The sequence below is a fragment of the Vigna umbellata genome, chromosome 8 (assembly GCF_029865625.1).
Source record: "Vigna umbellata cultivar VRB3 chromosome 8, Vumbellata_1.0, whole genome shotgun sequence".
Lineage (NCBI taxonomy): Eukaryota > Viridiplantae > Streptophyta > Magnoliopsida > Fabales > Fabaceae > Vigna > Vigna umbellata.
The window spans coordinates 2,777,473-2,799,996 of record NC_142172.1 but is presented as its reverse complement, the minus strand read 5'-3'; positions in this window follow the sequence as shown (position 1 = coordinate 2,799,996).

Sequence of the window (22,524 nt, the reverse complement as noted above, 5' to 3'; positions counted from 1 at the left end):
GACACTAAAAGCAACCTTTACACTTAGAAACTAGCTTGAAATCATGCTTTTCTTTATATTTTTGGAAATAAGAGAGCTGGACAGGTTTATGCTTGATTTCAGTGTTTTTGTGCAGGTTTTAAGGTGAATTTGGTGAAAGAAGTGAAGAAGGAGAGAGATGAAATCAGAAAAGACAATAAAAAGTGCAAAAGGAGAAGCCGAAGTCACCGCTCAGCGGCAGTTTACCGCTGAGCGGCACTCTGGAAGTCACGTAAGGTCCGCTGAGGGGCAAAATGGCCGCTGAGGGGAGAAAACAAGTCACGCATCACCGCTGAGCGGTATTTACCGCTGAGCGGCACTTTAATGGGCTTGGACTTGACTTTTTGTAATTTACGAATGATACATAAGCTTTAGGGTTTCCTAGGGTTAGGTATCTCTGGCTGGAACGAAGAAACACTCTCTCTTCCACCCCTTTGAAGGAGGATCTTGGATGCTGAGGCTTCCTCTTCACCTTTTTAGGGTTTATTCTTTCATTCTTTCATTGTAATTCATCTAGGTTCACCATGAATATGGTGAACTAAACTCTGTATGTTTGTTGGGGAATCAATGTAGTCTTGTGAAACTCTCATATATGGAATCTGTTTTTACATCTTTTAATTAAGACTTATGCTTTCTTTCATCATTAGTTAGGGTTTTTCCTCTTTGCTTAATGCTTGCATTGTTTAACTCATTCGATGCATGATTATTGGTTTTGTCGATACGGGCACGTACGGGGAAGTCTAGATCCGGGGAATTTCTCCCAATTTTATATTGGTTGTCGTTAAGCTCCTGTACTTATGAACTGATCATTAGGAATGCTAGGAATTGTATGAACTCGTGATTAGGGAGAAGCCTTCTGGAAAGGTACATTAGAGAGTGGCATTAACAATGATGATTTGATGTTGAATTCCTAAAATATATGAGAGTGGATAAGATGAAATTGACCCCAACAACATATCATACATATTTCATTGAAAGTGTTTATCTTTGCTTTTTGCCATTGATCAAAATTCATGCATACATGTTTATTTTCTGTCTTGCATTTTAAACCCCAATATTTCGTTTGTAAGTCTTAGTTAATTAAGAAACACATAACTAAACTAGGCCGTGAGTCCTTTGGGAAGAACGATACTTGGTCTTACCAAGTTTTATTACTTGAACGATTCGGTCATACTTGCCGATTGAAAACAAGTTTGTGACATCATAATTTGGTGTTCATAAATTTGTCCATCAAGTTTTTGGCGCCGTTGCCGGGGACTCGTGGTTTAACTGGTTAATTTGTGTGATTATTGATTATCTTTGACTTATTTTTTTTTATTTTATTTTTAAATTTCGAATTTTTATTTTATTTTTCTGTTTTTTTTATTTTCTGAATATTATATCTTCTCTTATATCTTTTTGTGCTAACCAAATTTTTTCTAGGGTTTTGTGTTCTTGTGTATGCAGGAGGCAATTCGAACTAGGAGCAAGAAAACAACAGAACCTCTGCTTGAAGGATTAGAAGACAGTAGACGGAGGAGAAGAATCAGAACATCTAGAGAACTTTTCCCTCCTCCGGAAACTCTGTTGCAACCATCACCACAAGGTTCTGACAATAGCACAGAAAATATGGAGAATAATAATATCAGAAGAACTCTTGCTGATTACACCAATGTAGCTGGACCTCAACATTTTAACAGCATAGCTAGACCTAGAGTCAATGCAGCCAATATGGAGGTCAAACCAGCATTGATCCAACTGGTGAAGAGTAATCAATTCAATGGGTTATCTCATGAAAGCCCATATGAGCACCTTACTACATTTAATGAAATTTGCAACACAGTGAAAATCAATGGGGTGCCAGACGAAGCAATCAAACTTAGTTTGTTTCCTTTCTCATTGGGAGGCAATGCTAAGCTTTGGTTGAACTCTTTTCCAGAAGGAAGTTTCACAGAGTGGGAAGCAGTGGTAACAAAGTTTTTGAACAAGTACTTTCCACAATCAAAGGTGACAAAAGGCAAGCAAGAGATATCTTCATTTAAGCAGGGCATGGAAGAATCACTGGGGCATGCATGGGATAGATACAAAAGTCTGCTAAGAAAAACACCCACGCATGGCTTTGAAGAACAGGAAGTAGTCTTAACTTTCCTTGGAGGGCTTGGTTCACAAACCAAGATGATGCTTGATGCCTCAGCAGGAGGCAATATTAAATGGAAAACTCCAGAGGAAGCTATAGAAATCATTGACAACATGGCTACTAGTGATAATGAGCTCAACAGTGAAAGAGGAGTTCCTATGCAACAAAAAGGGGTTCTCCAATTACAGACACATGATGCCTTGCTAGCTCAAAATAAAATTCTAACTCAACAGCTGGAGACTCTGACTAAAACTCTTGCACAATTACCTAAAGAGTTGAAAACTGCTGCACAGGTACAAACCCAGTTGTGCGAATTATGTGGAGGTGATCATATCAATGGTCAATGTGCTTTTCCAGTGGAAGCCTTGGAGGATGTTAATTTCATGGCTAATCAATTTCCATACCGTCAAGGGAATTACAATCAAGGGTGGAAACCACATCCAAGCATTGGTCAAGGACAAACTGGGCAAGCAAATCAATATAATAAGCAGCAGCAACCAACCTTTTGGCAACAGTTATCTATGCTTAATGAAAAATCAACAAGGTTGGAAGAAACTCTTCAGCAATTCATACAGAAAACCGAATCTTCTCAAAAGAGCACTGAAGCTGCTATAAAGAATTTGGAGATTCAAATGGGTCAGATTACCAAGCAATTGGAAGAAAGGCCAAATAGAAATTTTGGGGCTAATACTGAGGTTAACCCTAGAGAAGAGTGCAAAGTGGTAAAGAGTGTGAATGAAGAGATAATTGAGTTAGAAGAAGGAGAAACAGAAGAAAGAAGAGAAATAGAGAGCAAAAACAATTTTCCTTTTCCAATAAATCAAGAGAAACAAATGGATTTCACAGAATTATTCAGAATGGTGGATAATAAAGCACCTTGGGAACAGATTTTACAGAAAATTGCAGTTTACACAAAATCTGATGAAGAAATTTCTACAAAGAAGAGACGTAGAGATGATGAGGCAAAAGTGTATAACTGTTAAGAAAGAGTCATTCCCTCCTAAAGCGTCAGATCCAGGCAGTTTTTCTCCCTTGTACTATAGGGAAGAAAAAGGTAAAGAAAGCTCTCCTTGATTTAGGTTCAAGTGTTAACTTGATACCTTATTCTTTACTGGAGCAAATCGGCAATGTTAAAATGAAACATGCAAAGATTAAAATAGTAATGGCCGATGGATCTTCAAAGGAGCCATGTGGGATTGTAGAGGACATTATAGTTTGTGTTGGCAAACTTCAGTTCTTGGCAGACTTTGTGGTGATGAAGATGGAGACTGAGAAGATACCTATCATACTTGGAAGACCGTTTATGAAAACGGCCAGGGCTATCATAGATGTAAATGAAGGTATAGTGGTGCTCCAGGATAGAGAGGAGAGAGTGGTGGTAGATGTTTTCAAAGATGAGATGCAAGCAAAGGAGGAAGAAGCTAGTTATAAAGCTGCATTTCGAGATGCACCCATGACTAGCCGTAAAGATGAAAATCTTGAGGTTTCAGGTAACCATTGTTTGTTGTTTCAGGTACCCAAGGAAGAAGAGATTGGAAGAGGAGAAGAAATTCCTAGAGACTGGAAGAAAAGAAGACTCCAACTTGGCACACCTGTTAGAATCAAGAACAAGTTGTGGGTTGTGAAGGGCTTTAAAGAGAAGGAGATGATAGAGATAGAGTCTCCATATTCTAGAAGAACCAAAACAGTTCAAAGGAAACAGCTGAGGAGTTGGTGGAATGACAACATCAACTACAAAGAAGATGGAACTTGAACTTTATTGGGTCAAGCTAATGACATTAAAAGAGCGCTTGCTGGGAGGCAACCCAGTGAATTTAAAAACTTTTGATTTGGTTTTGTAATTTGTAATTTGTGAACATTATTTTTGTATTTTTTGTTGGATATAGCATCTACTGAAGGATGCTAGGTGGTTAAGTATCTACTGAAGGATACAATGGCTGTAACACCTACTGATGGGTGTTGGTGGATTTTGGGTCAGGCTCGTGACGTTAAACAAGCGCTACCTGGGAGGCAACCCAGTTGATTGAATATTTCTGTTTGTTTGTTTTAGTTAGGGTTTGCATAAGCATTTTGAACATTGAATTGCAGGGAGCCAGTGAGGGGCATGTCTAGGAGGCACGTAGGTTAAGAAAAGAAGGAGAAGAGCACTTCACGAAAGTGCCGCTGAGCGGTACTTTACCGCTGAGCGGTACTCTCGCAGAATAGGGTTTTAGTTCCCCTTAGCGGGACCCGAGCCCATTAGGGTATTTTTAAACCCTAAGCTGCGCATTCTTTCACACTTTCAGACTTTTCTTTGCACAAACACTCCCACATACCTTCTCCAAGGTTTTCCACATCTTTTCACTCTTCCCTCTTAAGAAAATTTCTCTTCCACTCACTTTTTCACTAGTGTGCCATCAAAGTTTGGGGTTGGAAGAGAGCATTCTAGCTTGGAAGCATTCTCATTGCATCTAGTATCTCCACCCAAGTAAGTAAAATGCATTTTGTTCATTCTAGGGTTTTTGATTTTGAATATGATTGTCAAAGCATGAAGATTTAGGGGTTTTGATTTCTTGCATGATTTGATGATATATTTGATGTTTGAACCGATTAAACTGCATGATTATGAACTGGAAAACTGAAAATTGCATTTGGGTGGAGTTAGGAAAGCTTTAAAACAGGTTTTTCAAAAATCTGCAGAGTTACCGCTGAGGGGTAAACTGCCGCTGAGCGGCACTCTGCCAGATTTGATTTTTCTGGTTTTGTGTGATCTGGAATGTGGTACTGGTGGCGCTGAGGGGAAATTCTGGCCCTCAGCGGTGGTTTAGCTTCGAAAGGAGTTGTGTTCTGTGTTTTACTAATGATTAACATCATGTTCTGTGGTTTGGTTTTGTGTTTTGAATGTAGGAATGGCATCCTCATCAGGAAAAAGATTGAAAACCATGGCAAACAAGAGAAAGGAAAAGGAACCAGAGCAACCCCATCTAGCAGGTTCCTCTCTAGGAAACATGAGAAGCACTTTAAAGTGGTTCAGGACAGGAGACTTCTGATGGAGAGAAAGGTTGGAATGATACCTAACCTTGCTCCTCAATTTGGAGAGCAAGTTTTAGGGAATGACTGGGGAAAGCTAGCCACTTATCCTGCACCTGCCAACATAGCTGTGGTTAAGGAATTTTACACCAATGCAAAGAAGATTGGTGATTATCCAGCTGAGAATTATTTGGGCTATGTCAGAGGCCATGCTATCAGGTATGATCCTGATTCAATTAATAACTTTCTGGACACTGTATGGGCTGGTGAGCAGTGCCAGTTTGCTCTTTGCATGGAGGAAGGTGCTGATTATGAGGATGTGGAGAGAGTACTGTGTATACCTGGAGGACACTTCCAAAGGAATCGATCTGGCTCAGTGGTTAACATTAGGAGGACAGATTTGACTCCTCTTGCAAAGTATTGGATGGCGTTTTCTCATGCCAACATTCAGCCATGTTCACATGTGTCAGATATTACTCTCAGCAGGGCATTCTTCATCTACTGTGCTATCAGAAACTTGAATGTTAATATTGGGCAGGTGATAGCTGATGAGATTAGTGTGTGCGCCAATACTTCAAACAACAAAGCACCACTAGGACATCCTTCTTTGATCACGCACCTTTGCAAGATAGCTGGGGTGGACACTTCTGCTCCACCTTTTGAGAGGCCAAGAAAAGCTATTGATGAGGCCTACTATAGACAGTACTGTGGAGGTGATGATGCAGCTCAGCCAGTTCCACCACGCCGTGCTCGTAGAGAGAGAGGGCCAGCACAGAGCCAGACATCTGCTGAGACACATGAAGCAGAGCCATTCCAGATGAGGGACATGTATATGTCTCTTATAGGGGCTCAGTTGCAGTCCATTCACAGAGGGCAGGTGGCCACTGCTGAGATGATTGTGGGGATGTATGATACACCTCCAGCCCACAGGTGGACTATGGATGAATTCCATAATGTGGTAGCTTGGCCAGAGGAACCAGTGCATGGAGGAGGAGCTGGAGCAGCTGAAGCTTCAGCTAGAGATATGGAAGAAGATGAAGCTGATGAGGATGATGCATTTGAAGATGATGAAGATGAGGAGGAAGAGAAGATACAGAGGACAGCTCAGATTGATGAGGAGCTGAGATAGCATTTACTGATGAATGCTATCATGTGCTTATGCTTTGTGGTTTAAGTTTTCTGAACTTATTTGTTTTCACTAGTGCAGCGAGGGGCTTTTACCGCGGTTGATTTTCACTATACGTCGCGGTTCTTGAACCGCGGCATATTCAGCCGCGGTAGTAAGTCAGACACTTTATGCCGCGGTCATAACCGCGGTATATAGTCTGCGCAATATGCCGCGGTTGTCTAGGGAACCGCTGCCTAAATTCATTTTTTTTAAAAAAAAATTCAAAAAAAATAATTAAAAAATGCACTATATGCCGCGGTTCGCGGTTGAACCGCGGCATATAGGCCGACAAATATGCCGCGGTTAGTGTCAAAACCGTGGCCATATGTCTCGTTTTTAAAAAAAAACGAAGCACTATATGCCGCGGTTGTGGTTAGAACCGCGGCATATAGGGGGAATATGCCGCGGTTGTGGTTAGAACCGCGGCATATTCCCCTGCAGTTTTTTAAAATTGCAGGTCTGTTTTTGTGATATCCACTACCACAAAAACAGACCTGCATATAAAAACATTTACAGAAATGCAATTTCAACATAACAAACACATGTTCAAATGTATTTCAACATCAAATAAAGTAGAGAGTCTAAGAAATCAAAAGCTAATCAAATGCATTGTTTAAATCTAAATCTAAGAGCTATTGTATAATCTAACTATATACTTTGCAGCAGCGTTCCTAATGAATAGTAGGGACTTCTCAGGAACTGGTGTAGTAGTCTTGAATCTCTGCAAAAGACAATTCATTTTAATTAGTGTATATGAATTCAACATTTGTTAAAAAATCAAAATTTGTTAAAGTTAAATATTACCGTTTCCCAGCTTCTTGTGATGTGAGAACGAACAATATGGGTCATCCAATACATTACATAGTATCCACACTCATATGACCCATTTTGTCTGTTACACTACAATATATCATCACAGTTGATAATAGTTAGTGAATAACATTTGTTATAAAACAATTATAACAAAGTATGACTTTAGCATATGTCAAACCTTGAGAGAAATCCAAGCAATCTTTCTACTCTTAGCAATTGATCTCCCGTCCATCATCATACTTGCTGGAATAGAACTGTATATAAAAAAATGTTTTAGCATTCAGTTATATAACAAAGAAAGTCCAAACATTGAGGTTCTTACCAATCAATTGCTTGTCTGAGTTGTGTGGGAGGAGGCCTGTGCAATGAGCAGAACCACAAAGCATAGTTGTCTTGCACAGACATAACAAGAAGTTGCCAATGGCGCCTGAAATTCATAATAACGTAACTATTAAATATTAAAATCACATATGGAACATTATTATGTTAACAAAGTTCACTTACACGTAGCATCTGCCTTTTGCTTGAGGATTTTCTCCTCAAGCTTCCTATACCCACCACGAGATAATAGGTGGGGGTTTTTGTTCTTAGCACTTGTTCCTTGTGCTTTGCTTCTAATTGCCTGTCACATACACATTAATTAATGAGTTCATATGATATATATTTGTTAATGAGGAATTAAATAATATGAACTACACTAACCTGCCATTCCTCTGACATCCGACTCTCTTTAAAAACCCGCCAAGTCTCCTCATCAATGGACTTATATGCATTACATGGAGTTTTATGTTTAAGGTGTCCAAAGATGTACCTTGATGTCAACTTGCTTTTAAAGTTTCTGAAATTTTCTGCAACAGTTGACAAACACTTATTTCTAAGTGTTGGGACATTTGGAATGTCAAATGTCATCTGAAAAAAACATAATAAAGTTGTATTAGTACAAAATTATCAATATAAACAAATTATAATTCAAATGCTATTAACTAACTTACCAATATATCTTGCCAAATAATGTTCCGATCACCCTCGGACACATGATCAAAAGATGGAATGAGAATACTAATCTTATCACGTGCCACTACTCCAAGGTATGATCGGAAGTCATCTGCATTGGGGCCAGTTGCCACACCCGTGGTGACATTCACATTCACCGGAGTTCTTTCACCACTATTTTTCCTGATTAATAGTTGTTTCATCCTAGTGGGTCCTCTAGTGGATCTGGGTGGGGGAGCCTCATCCCCTGAAGAATGTGGATGATCAGCCATATATCTGTCAAAATAAATAACAACATTAAATTTTCTTTCAAGACTTATGTAATATCATATAAATTAACAAAACATGTAATAGTATCCAAATTGAAAATTCATACATAAAGATATGGATTCATGATACAAAAGCAGGATCTGATGGAGCAGGGAAGGAAGTTCACACCTAACAATTCATCATATGTATATTCCCTCATCATGATCTGACCGAATTGCATGTACATCATCGTCAACTACAGATTGGTCATCCAACTTTGTTGTAGTTTGAAATGAATGGTTGTCAGCAATATCAATATTAATTAGATTGTCTTCGTTAACTTCAATTTGTTTTTTGCCTTGAAGAGCAACATACCAATGGTCAGACGAAGGATCTTTGACATAAAAAACTTGAGATGGTTGATGTACCATGATAAACGGTTCGTCTCGATAACCCACCTTGCGAAAATCAACCAGTGTCATACCCGAGTCATCTATTTTCACACCACTCTTATTGTCAAACCACTTACACTTGAACAATGGAACGGAAAACTTGGTGTAATCAACCTCCCATATCTCTTCTATTATACCATAATATCTCATTGATCCAAGTACAGGAGATTGATCTTTTGATGTGGAAAATTGAAGTGACTCAGCTTCTAAACTGACTCCACTATTTTGTACTGTGCTTTTATCATCCAAAGTCTTCGTATAGAATGTGCAATTATTGACTTCATAACCTGTACAACACACGACATCAAACTTCAAACCATTTGCAAGCCACAATAAAGTTTCAGAAGAATGTGGCTCTTTGTCAATTTCAGATTTGAACCAAGACATAAATGTTTTGTTATGCTCCATCAATTGCCATTTCTCTGATTGTCTTGGATTTTTATTCTTAACAATGGTTTTGTGTGCTTCCAAAAAAGGGATCACCTCATCTGTGTTGTTCAATATATAAAGATGCGCTTGCAACAATTCTTCGCGATCTTTTGTCACCACATTGACACCTCGGATGCTTTTACTTGTAGAAAATTTATTCAACCATGCTGTGCGAGGAACTCCTATTGGATTCGTTGATGTCATGTAATCTGAACAAAACTCGATACTTTCTTCAGCAATATACCTTTCAATCATCGAACCTTCAGGATGATATGGATTTTTAACGTACCCTTTCAAAATCTTCATATAACGCTCAATAGGATACATCCATCTTAAGTATACCGGTCCGCACAACTTGATTTCTCTAACCAAATGAACAAGTAAATGTACCATGATGTCAAAAAAAGATGGAGGGAAAAACATCTCTAGTTCACACAAGATGATAACAATCTCGCCTTGAAGTTCATCTAACTTTGTAGGATCGATGGCTTTACTACATATTGACGAGAAAAATGAACACAACCTGTTTATGGTGTGCCTAACATTTTTGGGCAAAATTCCACGAATAGCCACCGGTAACAACTGTTGCATTAAGACGTGACAATCGTGAGACTTCATGCCAACAAGCTTTAAGTCCTGCATTGACACTAAACTCTTGATATTTGAAGAGTATCCTTGTGGTACTTTGATACTCTTTAAACATACACAAAAACTTATCTTCTCTTGTCTAGACATTGTGTAACATGCAGGGGGCAAATAAGTACGTTTACCAATCTCCTTCGGTGCCAACTCTTCTCGGATATTCATGTCAACCAAATCCAAACGAGCATTCACTCCATCTTTTGTCTTTCCCTGAATGTTGAGTAATGTACCAATCAAGCTATCACACACATTCTTTTCTACATGCATCACATCTATGCAATGTCGAACATCTAACTTTGACCAATATGGAAGATCAAAGAATATTGATTTCTTCTTCCAAGGGGTCGTTACAGATGACTTCTTCGATGTTTTCCCAAATACATGATGTATTTTATTAACTTTTTGAAGAACTTCAAGGCCAGTAAGTGGATTTGGTGCTTCGTCCCTCTCTTGATCTCCATTGAATGCTTTTTTTAACCTTCGATATGGATGATTACGTTTTAGAAATCTCCGATGACGCAGATACACCGTCTTTCTTCCATGTTTCAATTGATGAGCTGCAGTGTTTTCTTCACATATAGGACACGCTTTATGACCCTTGACACTGTATCCTGACAAATTACCATAAGCAGGAAAGTCATTAATGGTGCAAAATAACATTGCACGCATCATAAAAGTCTCTGAAGCGAATGCATCAAATATTTCAACCCCGTCAACCCACAAAACCTTCAAGTCTTCAACTAGTGGGCTTAGATAAACATCTATGTCATTTCCAGGCTGCTTTGGACCAGATATCATCATAGACAACATCATGTACTTCCTCTTCATGCACAATGCAGGAGATAAGTTGTAAATTATCAATATAACTGGCCAACAACTGTGATTGGTACTCAGATTACCAAATGGGTTCATTCCATCAGTGGCTAAACCAAGCCTAAGATTTCTACACTCTTTACCAAATTCGGGGAATTGTCGATCAATATTTTTCCATTGCTTTGAATCAGCTGGATGACGAAGCAGCCCGTCAATTTTTCTCTCATCTGCATGCCATCTAAGGTTTTTAGCATCTTTGGGATTCGCAAACAAACGCTTCAGTCTGGGCACTATTGGAAGGTACCAAACTACTTTCAAAGCAGATCCATTTTTTTCTATCTGACCATTATCTTCAGTATTGTTTTTTGACTTGTATCGTGATAAGCCACATTTTGGACACTTTGTCAAAAATTCAAACTCTTTCCTATACAAAATGCAGTCATTAGGACAAGCATGTATCCTTTTATACTCCATACCCATTGGACAAAGAATTTTCTTTGCATCATAATTACGAGTGGGCAGTGTATTTCCATCTGGCAACATTTCATTCAACAACGTCAACAGTTCTGTAAAACTCTTATCAGTCCATCCATTGCTCGCCTTCAAATTCATGAGCCTTAACACCGCTGACAAACGTGTGAACTTAGTTGAACCGACATACAAAGGTGTTTCTGCATCAGTCGACATCGTCTCATACACATGAGCTTTGGCAAAATTTTCTGCTCCAACATCGCGGATCATGTCCTCCAATTTGTCTTCATCCGGTCGATCTTCTTCCATGGTGGAATCAGTAACATTTACACTTTGAGAGTCAGTGGGAAAATCCATTTCTTCGCGTGCCAGATCCATGTTGTATAGCATCTTAGAAAACCATCACATATAAGATGTTCTCTAATTTGAGTTGCGTTCAACTTTCTCCCATTCAAACAGTTCACACAAGGACATCTAAATTTCACTTCATTATCAGTTCTCCCCTCATTACGTTGCGCAAATTGTATAAATTCCTCTACCCCTCTCTCGTACTCAACACTAATGCGTGGTAAATTAATCCAATTTCGATCCATACGTAAATATTCTACAAAATTACAATCATACAATTATACAATATATTCAACATACAATCAATTCAATCATACAATCAAACAATTAATAAACTATAACAATTTCATGCACTATCAAAATTAAAGCAAAAATTATACCATAATACATTACCAAAACTATAGAAACTTCATACATTACCAAAACTATAGCATTATGCAAAAATTAATGAAAAAATCACGTTAAAAATGCAAATGGACATAAATACCTGGAAGAGGAACGGCGGCGGAGAGGGTGAAAAACGCAACACAACGGCGGCGGCGGCGGAGAGGGTGAAAAACGCAAGGAAATCACGATTTTGATCGGCTAAAACTCGTTTTTATCGTCAAAAACGAATAATGACCGAACAATTTTGAGTTTAAACGGTTAAAAATGCAAAATCTGAGATGAAGGGTGGTTCGGAGGAAGAAGAAACGCGAAAACAGAGAGAACGCGCGAGGAAGACGATGCACTGTTCCAAGTTTTGTTTTTTAACTCTGAACAGGGGAATCTACCGCGGTTCACTACTTAACCGCGGTATAAAAGGGTTATATGCCGCGGTTTAACCCCCAACCGCGGCATATACTAATTTAAAAAATTATCAGAAATGGCATTTTTGAAATTATTTTCAAACTATATGCCGCGGTTCAGCGGGCAACCGCGGCATATACCTCGAAATATTTCAAATAAATATTAAATTAATTTCATATAGGCGAATATGCCGCGGTTCCCTGGGGAACCGCGGCATATACCCCTGAAACGTGTTCAGCACAACTGTCTCCCCAACTGCCTTTCAGAGAATTTCAGAAGTTACAGGGGGTATATGCCGCGGTTCTCTGGGGAACCGCGGCATATACCCCCTGTAACTTCTGAAATTCTCTGACTAGCAGAGAAGTTAAGACGTTACAGGGGGTATATGCCGCGGTTCCCTGGGGAACCGCGGCATATACCCCCTGTAACTTTTCAAATTCACTGACCCAGTCAGCACCTGCAATAAATTGGCAGGGTATATGCCGCGGTTGTGCAGAGAACCGCGGCATATACTCTGTTATTTAATTTTTTATTCATACGTGGCGTCAAAGGCAAAGTTTGACTGGGGTATATGCCGCGGTTCTACTGGGAACCGCGGCATATATGTTCGTTTTATTTACAAAACTGCCACCGCGCACCATTATGCTGCGGTTTTCGTTGAACCGTGGCATAATGTGCGCTGTAAAACCCGATTTTTTACTAGTGTTTTGTTTTTAGATTAGGGTTTGATGTACTCTATTTGAAACCTGGTTTCTTGTGATGGTTTGCTATTAACTGTGATTGTATGATAAGTAATGCTGAATGATGCTTATGATTGATTGATGTTGAGATAGATGTGCACATTAAATGCTTATACAGGTGATTCACAAGCTTTGTGAACAAATGCAGGATATTGTGATTGTGAAATTAAGCAGGATGTGTATGTCAAATGTGAATGAGCTTATGTGTGAGATTTTGAGCTCCAGAGTTGTTATTGTTGAATGCTATTACTTTGAAAGCATGAATGGTTTTGCCCAGGTTTTCTATGATTGAATCAATTGCTTGTTTTGCATCATGTGATCAAGGCCATTTGTTGAAAACCTTTTTATTGGCCAAATTCATAAAGTTAGCCCACTAAAAGAGAACACTTTGTGTTCAATCCTTTTGAACCCTTAGCCTTGAATATACACTGAAACCTTTGATTGAAAAATCTTTACCTTGAGTTAAGTAGAAGATCTTGTGTGGTATTGTTAAATGTTCAAGTTTGGGGTTGTTGGGAAAACATGAAAAGCATTGAGCTAAGAGCTAAAAAGTAAGAATGTGCAAAGAAAAAGAAAAGAAAAGAAAAAGAAGTAAAGCTCAATGCAAAGGCAAAAGAAAGTTGGGAATGAATAAGATGATTGTGTTGTTATGATTCTCTTAACTCAAGGGTTATGTGATCTAGAAAAACCAATTTTCTTGTTAGCCCAGCCACATTATAAGCCATAGAAAAGTCCTTGTGATGATGCATGCTTGTGAATGTTTTGATTATGGTAAAATGAAAGGCAAATTTGATTCATGTTACATTGTGATAGTAGAGTGAATGAGTGATCATCTCTTATACACTTGAGTGTGAGTGAAACACTTGACTTAGTGAGGAAATATCACATGAACACATGAACATCCATGCTTAATTGATTGATCATTCATGAAAATAGCATTTGTTGGAATTTAAATGACTTTGTGAACACTAAAGCATGTGCACATCTTAATCTTGATTGAACTCTTGATCATAAGTTTGAGTGAAGTTGTTACTTATCTTGAAAAAGAGGATTTTTGAATGAGTGAACCATCATATGAATTGGTTGAAGATTGAGTTACATCTTATTTGCTTGAGGACAAGCAAAGTTTTAAGTTTGGGGTTGTGATAACAGTTGAAAAACTGCTATTTTTATGATTAAAATTGACACTAAAAGCAACCTTTACACTTAGAAACTAGCTTGAAATCATGCTTTTCTTTATATTTTTGGAAATAAGAGAGCTGGACAGGTTTATGCTTGATTTCAGTGTTTTTGTGCAGGTTTTAAAGTGAATTTGGTGAAAGAAGTGAAGAAGGAGAGAGATGAAATCAGAAAAGACAATAAAAAGTGCAAAAGGAGAAGCCGAAGTCACCGCTCAGCGGCAGTTTACCGCTGAGCGGCACTCTGGAAGTCACGTAAGGTCCGCTGAGGGGCAAAATGGCCGCTGAGGGGAGAAAACAAGTCACGCATTCACCGCTGAGCGGTATTTTACCGCTGAGCGGCACTTTAATGGGCTTGGACTTGACTTTTTGTAATTTACGAATGATACATAAGCTTTAGGGTTTCCTAGGGTTAGGTATCTTTGGCTGGAACGAAGAAAGCACTCTCTCTTCCACCCCTTTGAAGGAGGATCTTGGATGCTGAGGCTTCCTCTTCACCTTTTTAGGGTTTATTCTTTCATTCTTTCATTGTAATTCATTTAGGTTCACCATGAATATGGTGAACTAAACTCTGTATGTTTGTTGGGGAATCAATGTAGTCTTGTGAAACTCTCATATATGGAATCTGTTTTTACATCTTTTAATTAAGACTTATGCTTTCTTTCATCATTAGTTAGGGTTTTTCCTCTTTGCTTAATGCTTGCATTGTTTAACTCATTCGATGCATGATAATTGGTTTTGTCGATACGGGCACGTACGGGGAAGTCTAGATCCGGGGAATTTCTCCCAATTTTATATTGGTTGTCGTTAAGCTCCTGTACTTATGAACTGATCATTAGGAATGCTAGGAATTGTATGAACTCGTGATTAGGGAGAAGCCTTCTGGAAAGGTACATTAGAGAGTGGCATTAACAATGATGATTTGATTGTTGAATTCCTTAAAATATATGAGAGTGGATAAGATGAAATTGAACCCCAACAACATATTCATATCTATATTTCATTGAAAGTGTTTATCCTTTGATTTTTGCCATTGATCAAAATTCATGCATACATGTTTATTTTCTGTCTTGCATTTTAAACCCCGAATATTTCGTTTGTAAGTCTTAGTTAATCAAGAAACCACATAACTAAACTAGGCCGTGAGTCCTTTGGGAAGAACGATACTTGGTCTTACCAAGTTTTATTACTTGAACGATTCGGTCATACTTGCCGATTGAAAACAAGTTTGTGACATCATAATTTGGTGTTCATAAATTTGTCCATCAGAACTTCACATCTCTATCCGACACTATAGTTTTGGGTAAGCCATGCAATCTCACTATTTCTTTAAAGAAGAGTCTAGAAATATAGCTAGCATCATCTACTTTGTGGCATGGTATAAAATGAGCCATTTTACTAAAATGATCTACTACCACAAATATAGAATCATACCCCCTTTGAGTTCTTGGCAATCCTAAGACAAAGTCCATGCTTATGTCCTCCCAAGGGGTATTAGCTATAGGAAGAGGTGTATAGAGTCCATGAGGCATAATTTTGGACTTAGCTTGTAAACAAGCTATACATTTAGAACAATGCCTTTGAACATCTATTCTCATGTGTGGCCAATAAAATTTACTTTTCAAAATGTTTAGAGTTTTATCAACTCCATGATGGCCCATGAGTCCTCCTCCATGACTCTCTTTGATAAGAAGTTTTCTAATGGATCCTTGGGGTATACAAAGTTTTCCTTTATTAAAAAGATACCCCTCAGAAAGATAGAATCCATCAAAAGGCTTCTTAAGACATGATGAATAAGTGGATGCAAATGTTTCATCATTTTCATATAACTTTTATGTCATCAAATCCTAATATTTGGGATCCTAAGGTTATTAACAATGCATGTCTTCTAGATAAAGCATCCGCAACAACATTAGTACTCCCCTTTTTGTGTTTGATGACATAGGGAAATTGCTCAAGATATTCCACCCACTTTGCATGCCTTTTGTTTAGCTTTGCCTGCCCTTTAATATACTTGAGAGATTCATGATCAGTATGTATTATGAATTCTCTAGTTACCAAGTAATGCTCCCAAGTTTTTAAAGCTCTAATGAGGGCATACAATTCTTTGTCATAGGTAGGATATTTCAAAGTTGCCCCTCTAAGTTTTTCACTAAAATAAGCTATGGGGTGTCCTCCTTGTATTAGAACAGCTCCTATACCTACCCCAGATGCATCACATTCTAGTTCAAAGGCTTTGGAAAAATCAGGCAAAACTAGAATAGGTGCATGTGTTAACTTGTGCTTCAAAGTCTCAAAAGACAACTCTTGCTTATCACCCCAAAGAAAAGGTTTGTCTTTCTTGACTAGCTCATTTAAAGGAGCGGCTATGGTGGAGAAGCCTTTCACAAATCTTCTATAAAAACTTGTTAATCCATGAAAACTTCTCACCTCTCCTACATTTTTGGGAGTTGGCCATTCTTGTTGATAACAGTTGAAAAACTGTTATTTTCATGCTTAAAATTGATACTAAAAGCAACCTTTATACTTAGAAACTAGCTTCAAATCATGCTTTTCTTCATATTTTCATAAATAAGAGAGCTGGACAGGTTTATGCTTGATTTCAGTGTTTTTGTGCAGGTTTTAAGGTGAATTTGGTGAAAGAAGTGAAGAAGGAGAGATATGGAATCAGAAAAGACATCAAAAAGTGCAAAAGGAGAAGCCGAAGTCACCGCTCAGCGGCAGTTTACCGCTGAGCGGCACTCAGGAGCTCACGGGAGGACCGCTGAGGGGCAAAATGGCCGCTGAGGGGAAGAAACGTGACACGCACTTACCGCTGAGCGGTATTTTACCGCTGAGCGGCACTTTAATGGGCTTGGACCTAATTTTCTGTAATTTACGAATACTATATAAGCTTTAGGGTTTCCTAGGGATTGTATCTTTGGCTGGAAGGAAGTAGAAACACACTTTTCCACCCCTTGGGGTAGATTGGGAGATGGTGACAGCTCTCCTCTTCTCTTTCTCGGGTTTTTCTATCTCTTTCATTCTTTCATTATTATTCATCTAGGTTCACCATGAATATGGTGAACTAAACTCTGTATGTTTGTTGGGGAATCAATGTAATCTTTTGAAGCTCTCATATATGGAATTTGTTTTTACATCTTTTATTTAAGATTATGCTTTCTTTCATCATTAGTTAGGGTTTTTCCTCTTTGCGTAATGCTTGCATTGTTTAACTCATTCGATGCATGATTATTGGTTTTGTCGATACGGGCGCGTACGGGGAAGTCTAGATCCGGGGAATTTCTCCCAATATTATATTGGTTGCCTTAAGCTCCTGCACTTATGAACTGATCATTAGGAATGCTAGGAATTGTATGAACTCGTGATTAGGGAGAAGCCTTCTTGAAAGGTACTTTAGAGAGTGGCATTAACAATGATGATTTGAATGTTGAATTCCTAAAATATATGAGAGTGGATAAGATGAAATTGACCCCCAACAACATATTCATACATATTTCATTGAAAGTGTTTATCTTTTGCTTTTTGCCATTGATCAAAACTTCATGCATACATATTTAATTTTCGTCTTTTGCACATAAAATCCAAATATTTCGTCTTTAAGTCTTAGCTAATCAAGAAACCACACAACTAAACTAGGTCGTGAGTCCTTTGGGAAGAACGATACTTGGTCTTACCAAGTTTATTACTTGAACGATTCGGTCACACTTGCCGATTGAAAAACAGGTTTGTGACATATTTTGGTGATCATAGATTTGTCCATCACTTGTATAGCCTTGATCTTCTCTGGATCAACATGTACACCTTCTTTTCCAACTTTGTATCCAAGGAAAATCACACTTTCTTGACAAAAAGTACATTTGTCAAAGTTGGCAAAGAGATGATATTCTCTAAGAAGAAGCAAGACTTTTCTGACATGGTTAAGATGTTCTTGAAGGCTTTGACTATAGATTAGGATATCATCAAAGTAGACCACTACAAACCTCCCTATGCATTCTCTAAGAACATGGTTCATTAACCTCATGAATGTACTTGGAGCATTGGTCAAGCCAAAGGGCATGACTAACCATTCATACAAACCAAACTTGGTCTTAAAAGCAGTTTTCCATTCATCTCCCTCTTGAATTCTTATTTGATGATATCCGCTTTTGAGATCAATTTTGGTAAAAATGTTTGCTCCATGTAATTCATCCAACATGTCATCTAATCTAGGAATGGGGTGCCTATTTGACAGTTATATTGTTGATGGCCCTACAATCTGTACACATCCTCCAAGATCCATCCTTCTTAGGAACCAATAACACAGGCACAGCACAAGGACTTAAACTCTTTTGGATCCACCCTTTATTCAATAATTCATTGACTTGTTTCTCTATTTCTTTTGTTTCCGTGGGATTGGTCCTATAGGCTGGCCTATTAGGAAGGCTGGCCCCAGGTACTAAATCTATTTGATGTTCTATTCCTTCAAAGGTGGTAATCCACTTGGTACCTCTTTAGGAAATACATCATCAAATTCTTTTAAAAGTTTTTGCAACCCCTTTGGTAGAGAACCAAGTTCATGATTTATTGAAACAAGTGCCTCTTTGCAATAGAGAAGAAAATGAGGTTGTCCAAGAAAAAGATTTTTAGAAATGTTCAAAGTTTGAGGTTGGACAACTTCCTTATTTGAGGCATGGTTTAGGGTTTTCTCCTTTCCTTCTTTCCTACTTTTCTTTTCTCCATCCAACTTCTTTTTAAGAATTATTTGATCCTCTCTTACTTGTGAAGGTGTAAGAGGACACAAGATAATTTTCTTTCCCTTGTGTTGAATGGTGATTTTATTGGTGACTCCATCATGTAAAGCTTGCTTATCATATTGCCAAGGTCTTCCAAGTAATATGTGCCCAGCTTCCATTGGTACTATATCACAAACAATTTGATCTTCATATTTGCCAATGGAAATGGGTACTCTTACTTGTTCTTTAACTACTATTCCATCATCCTCTTTGATCCATTGAAGTTTGTAAGGTTTAGGATGAGGAGTAATGGTTAAGCCAAGCTTCTCTACCATTCTAGAACTACAACAGTTACAACAAGAACCACTATCCACAATCATTGATCATGTCTTTTCCAAAACTTTGCATCTTGTGTGAATAGGTTCTCTCTTTGTGACTGTTCTAATTCTACATGTTGATTTTCCAGGAGTCTCCTTACCATAAGTAAGTCACCATCACAAGGTAAAACTTCTTCTTCTTCAGAAGTGGATGTTTCAGACTCACTATATGGAGAACCCTCACTTTCACTCTCATGCTCAAGGATGTAAGTTGACCTTCTATTGCGGCACTCAGATGCATGGTGCCCTTTTTCCCCACATCTAAAGCACTTAGTCTCCTTACTCTTATGATCTCTTGAAGGTTCTTTGACTTTTTCTTTTCCTCTCTCTCTCTCTAACATCTTCATATCTTGGCTTGGTTAGACTACCCTCCCTCTTATACTCTTTCTTATGGTTAGAACTATGAGGGTAATCTTTCTTGGTGAAGCTTTTCCTCTTGAGTTGTTGCTCTACCCTCACACAAAGTTGGACTAATTCATTGAGATCATTGTAGGGTATAAGTTCAACCCTATCTCTTATGTCATAGTTGAGTCCACTTTGGAACCTAGCAATTGTTATCCTTGGTTCCTCTCTTATTCCAGCTCTCAACATAAGCAACTCCATTTTCTGCCTATACTCTTCAACACTCATGTTTCTTTGTTGGAGTTTGTGGAGCTTATCCATTAATTCCCTATCATAATAGGCTGGTACATGTCTTCTTCTCAAGGCGGTTCTCAACTCATTCCAATATCTGATGGGAGGTAGGTGTCTTAGCCTATAATCCTTGACCAAGGCTGTCCACCAAATTAAGGCATAGCCTTGAAAGCTTAGAGAAGCCATGGTGACTCTCCTTTCATCATCTATTTGGTGGCACTCAAACATTTGTTCAACTTTCATTTCCCATTCTAGGTACTCTTCCACATCATCCTTTCCATGAAAGGAAGGAAGATCAATTTTGGGCTCTCTTGGATGGTGCTCTCTAACTCTATGATGTCTTCTAGGAGGCTTTGGTAGTGGTCATCATTGTGGTGACTACTATATTGCTCAAGCTCACTATGAGAAGATGATGATTCTTCTCTTCTCCTATGGGAAGATCTCTCTTCTTTTTGTCTTGATTAGTCAAAAGTTGACTAATCATGTCTTTGAGCTCACTAATCTCTCTATCCCTTTGTTCAAATTTTTGCTCAAATTCCTCCCTTAAAGAACTCTCACTATGGGGTTTCAAACTTCCTTGCACACTTGATTGACTCATTCTTGTCAAAGGATAAGGTTTTCACAAAGTTTTCAAAATATTTGACAAGTAATGAGTGAAAAGATTTTCACAAGCTTTCTTTGTTTTTGGTGAAAAATTTCTAAAGAGATTCTAGAGGCAAAAGATGTTTCTAAGTAGCTCCCAGGAAGAAGAGGTGAGTCACAAATGGACAAGCTTAGAAACCAAGTTCTTCCTTAGCCAGAGTTTCCTTAGAGTTATCTTTTACCTTAGTTTCTAAGTAGAAATTCTTCAAATTCTTTTCAAATGTTATGAAATGAACCTAAAACCAAAGAAAGGTTGACTAAATGCTATGCAATCCTATATACCACGGAGACTTAAAAAAACAAACAAAAAGATTAAGCAAGAAATTAAAGAAAGCAATAAAGATGCAAGAATGTAAATGTTAGACGGCCCTAAGTGAAAGTGCAAGTGACACTTGGAGCCCCTTGACACACTTCCACACTAAGAAAACGAAATTGGACTATTACAATGTTCAATTGTGAACTTGGAATTGCTTCAAGAGCATTTTTCCAAGTCACTTGGCTCAAAAACAGCAAAGAAAAAAAATACAATTTCAAACAGCAAATTCCGTGATATTTGGTGTAAATAAACTTGAAATGAGGCCTAGAAGTAATGTGAGCTTTGTCTTCTTGCTGCTGCAGAAAGCTACTCAAAATGAAGGTGTGAGTTGCTCTTTTTCCAGGTTTGAAATGCTGCTGTAACAAAGTTTTTCAGCTGCTGGACAGTGGTGTTTGGGCTGCTGTTGAGTCTTCCTTCTTGCTCCACTTCCAATTCTCAAACCACTTCCTAAAAGGCTACCAAAGTAGGAGTAGGTCTCTGGTGTTGGATCCCCCAAACAGCTTGCACACACACTCCAAAACTCATTAGAAATCACACCAAACAGATTAAAAATCTGCACCAAATTTCTGCACACTGCACCAGTATAGGCTGTTGTATTGAACACTTTAGATGCCAAAAAATAGACACAAACAATTGGACAACACACAAATGAAAGTAGGTACACAAGATGAACTTATCAAAGGCACTAGAATGGATGAAGAAAGCAAGAAAAACACAAGCACAGCTCAAAATTATTCCAAATGCAAACTGTTTGATAATTTTCAGAAGTGTTTGATAAAATGCCCCAATGAATTTCAGATTTTGTGTTTTTGATTTTTCAGGGCCTGTAATCTGGATTGGTTGGTTCTAACAGCTTTTTAACACTTGATACTTCTTCTTTTGATCATGTATTTTCATTTTTAAACATTGAACCAGCTTTTCACAATCCAGCAATGAATTTTACACTAAAATTACCAAAACAGTGGCTGGAAAAAGAAACTGCACTAGAAAAATGAACTAAAATGGTGGTTTTGGAACCCAAAATGAGTAGCAGTGTTTCAGCAGCTTGGATGAATGTTCAAACAACTTTTATTCATGATATTAAACATGTTTAAACTCTTAAACAGCTGAATTAATGCTTACTACTCAAATTCACTGGTCCACTTCCAATTTTAACTCAAAATTGATGGTTTAAGTATCCAATCTGCATATAACTTCAATTTTGACCAAATGAACAGTATTAGCAACTTTTAATCATCCATTTAGACTTGTTCAAACTGTCCAAACACACAGAAATAGCAGGATTCGAAAATCACCCTTGCTATGGCCAAATTATGCAGCAAAAACCATCAATGAACCAACCAAATTTAGCTTTTCATGGAATCAAAAACTGGACAGCAAAGGCAATGACTCTAAGAAGTGTATAAACACAGATCTAAGCTAGATTTAATATGCTTAGCATGACCAAACTCAGATTAGACCAAATCAAGTATATTAGCACGGTGAAAAGCTAGAAGTTCAAGCTGAAATGGTGAATGGTTAAGGATTTTGAGCAACCACACTATGCATATTGCATTTTAGTGCTTGTTTTGGTTGCTATACCTTAAGACACATTCAACAACATTACACAATGT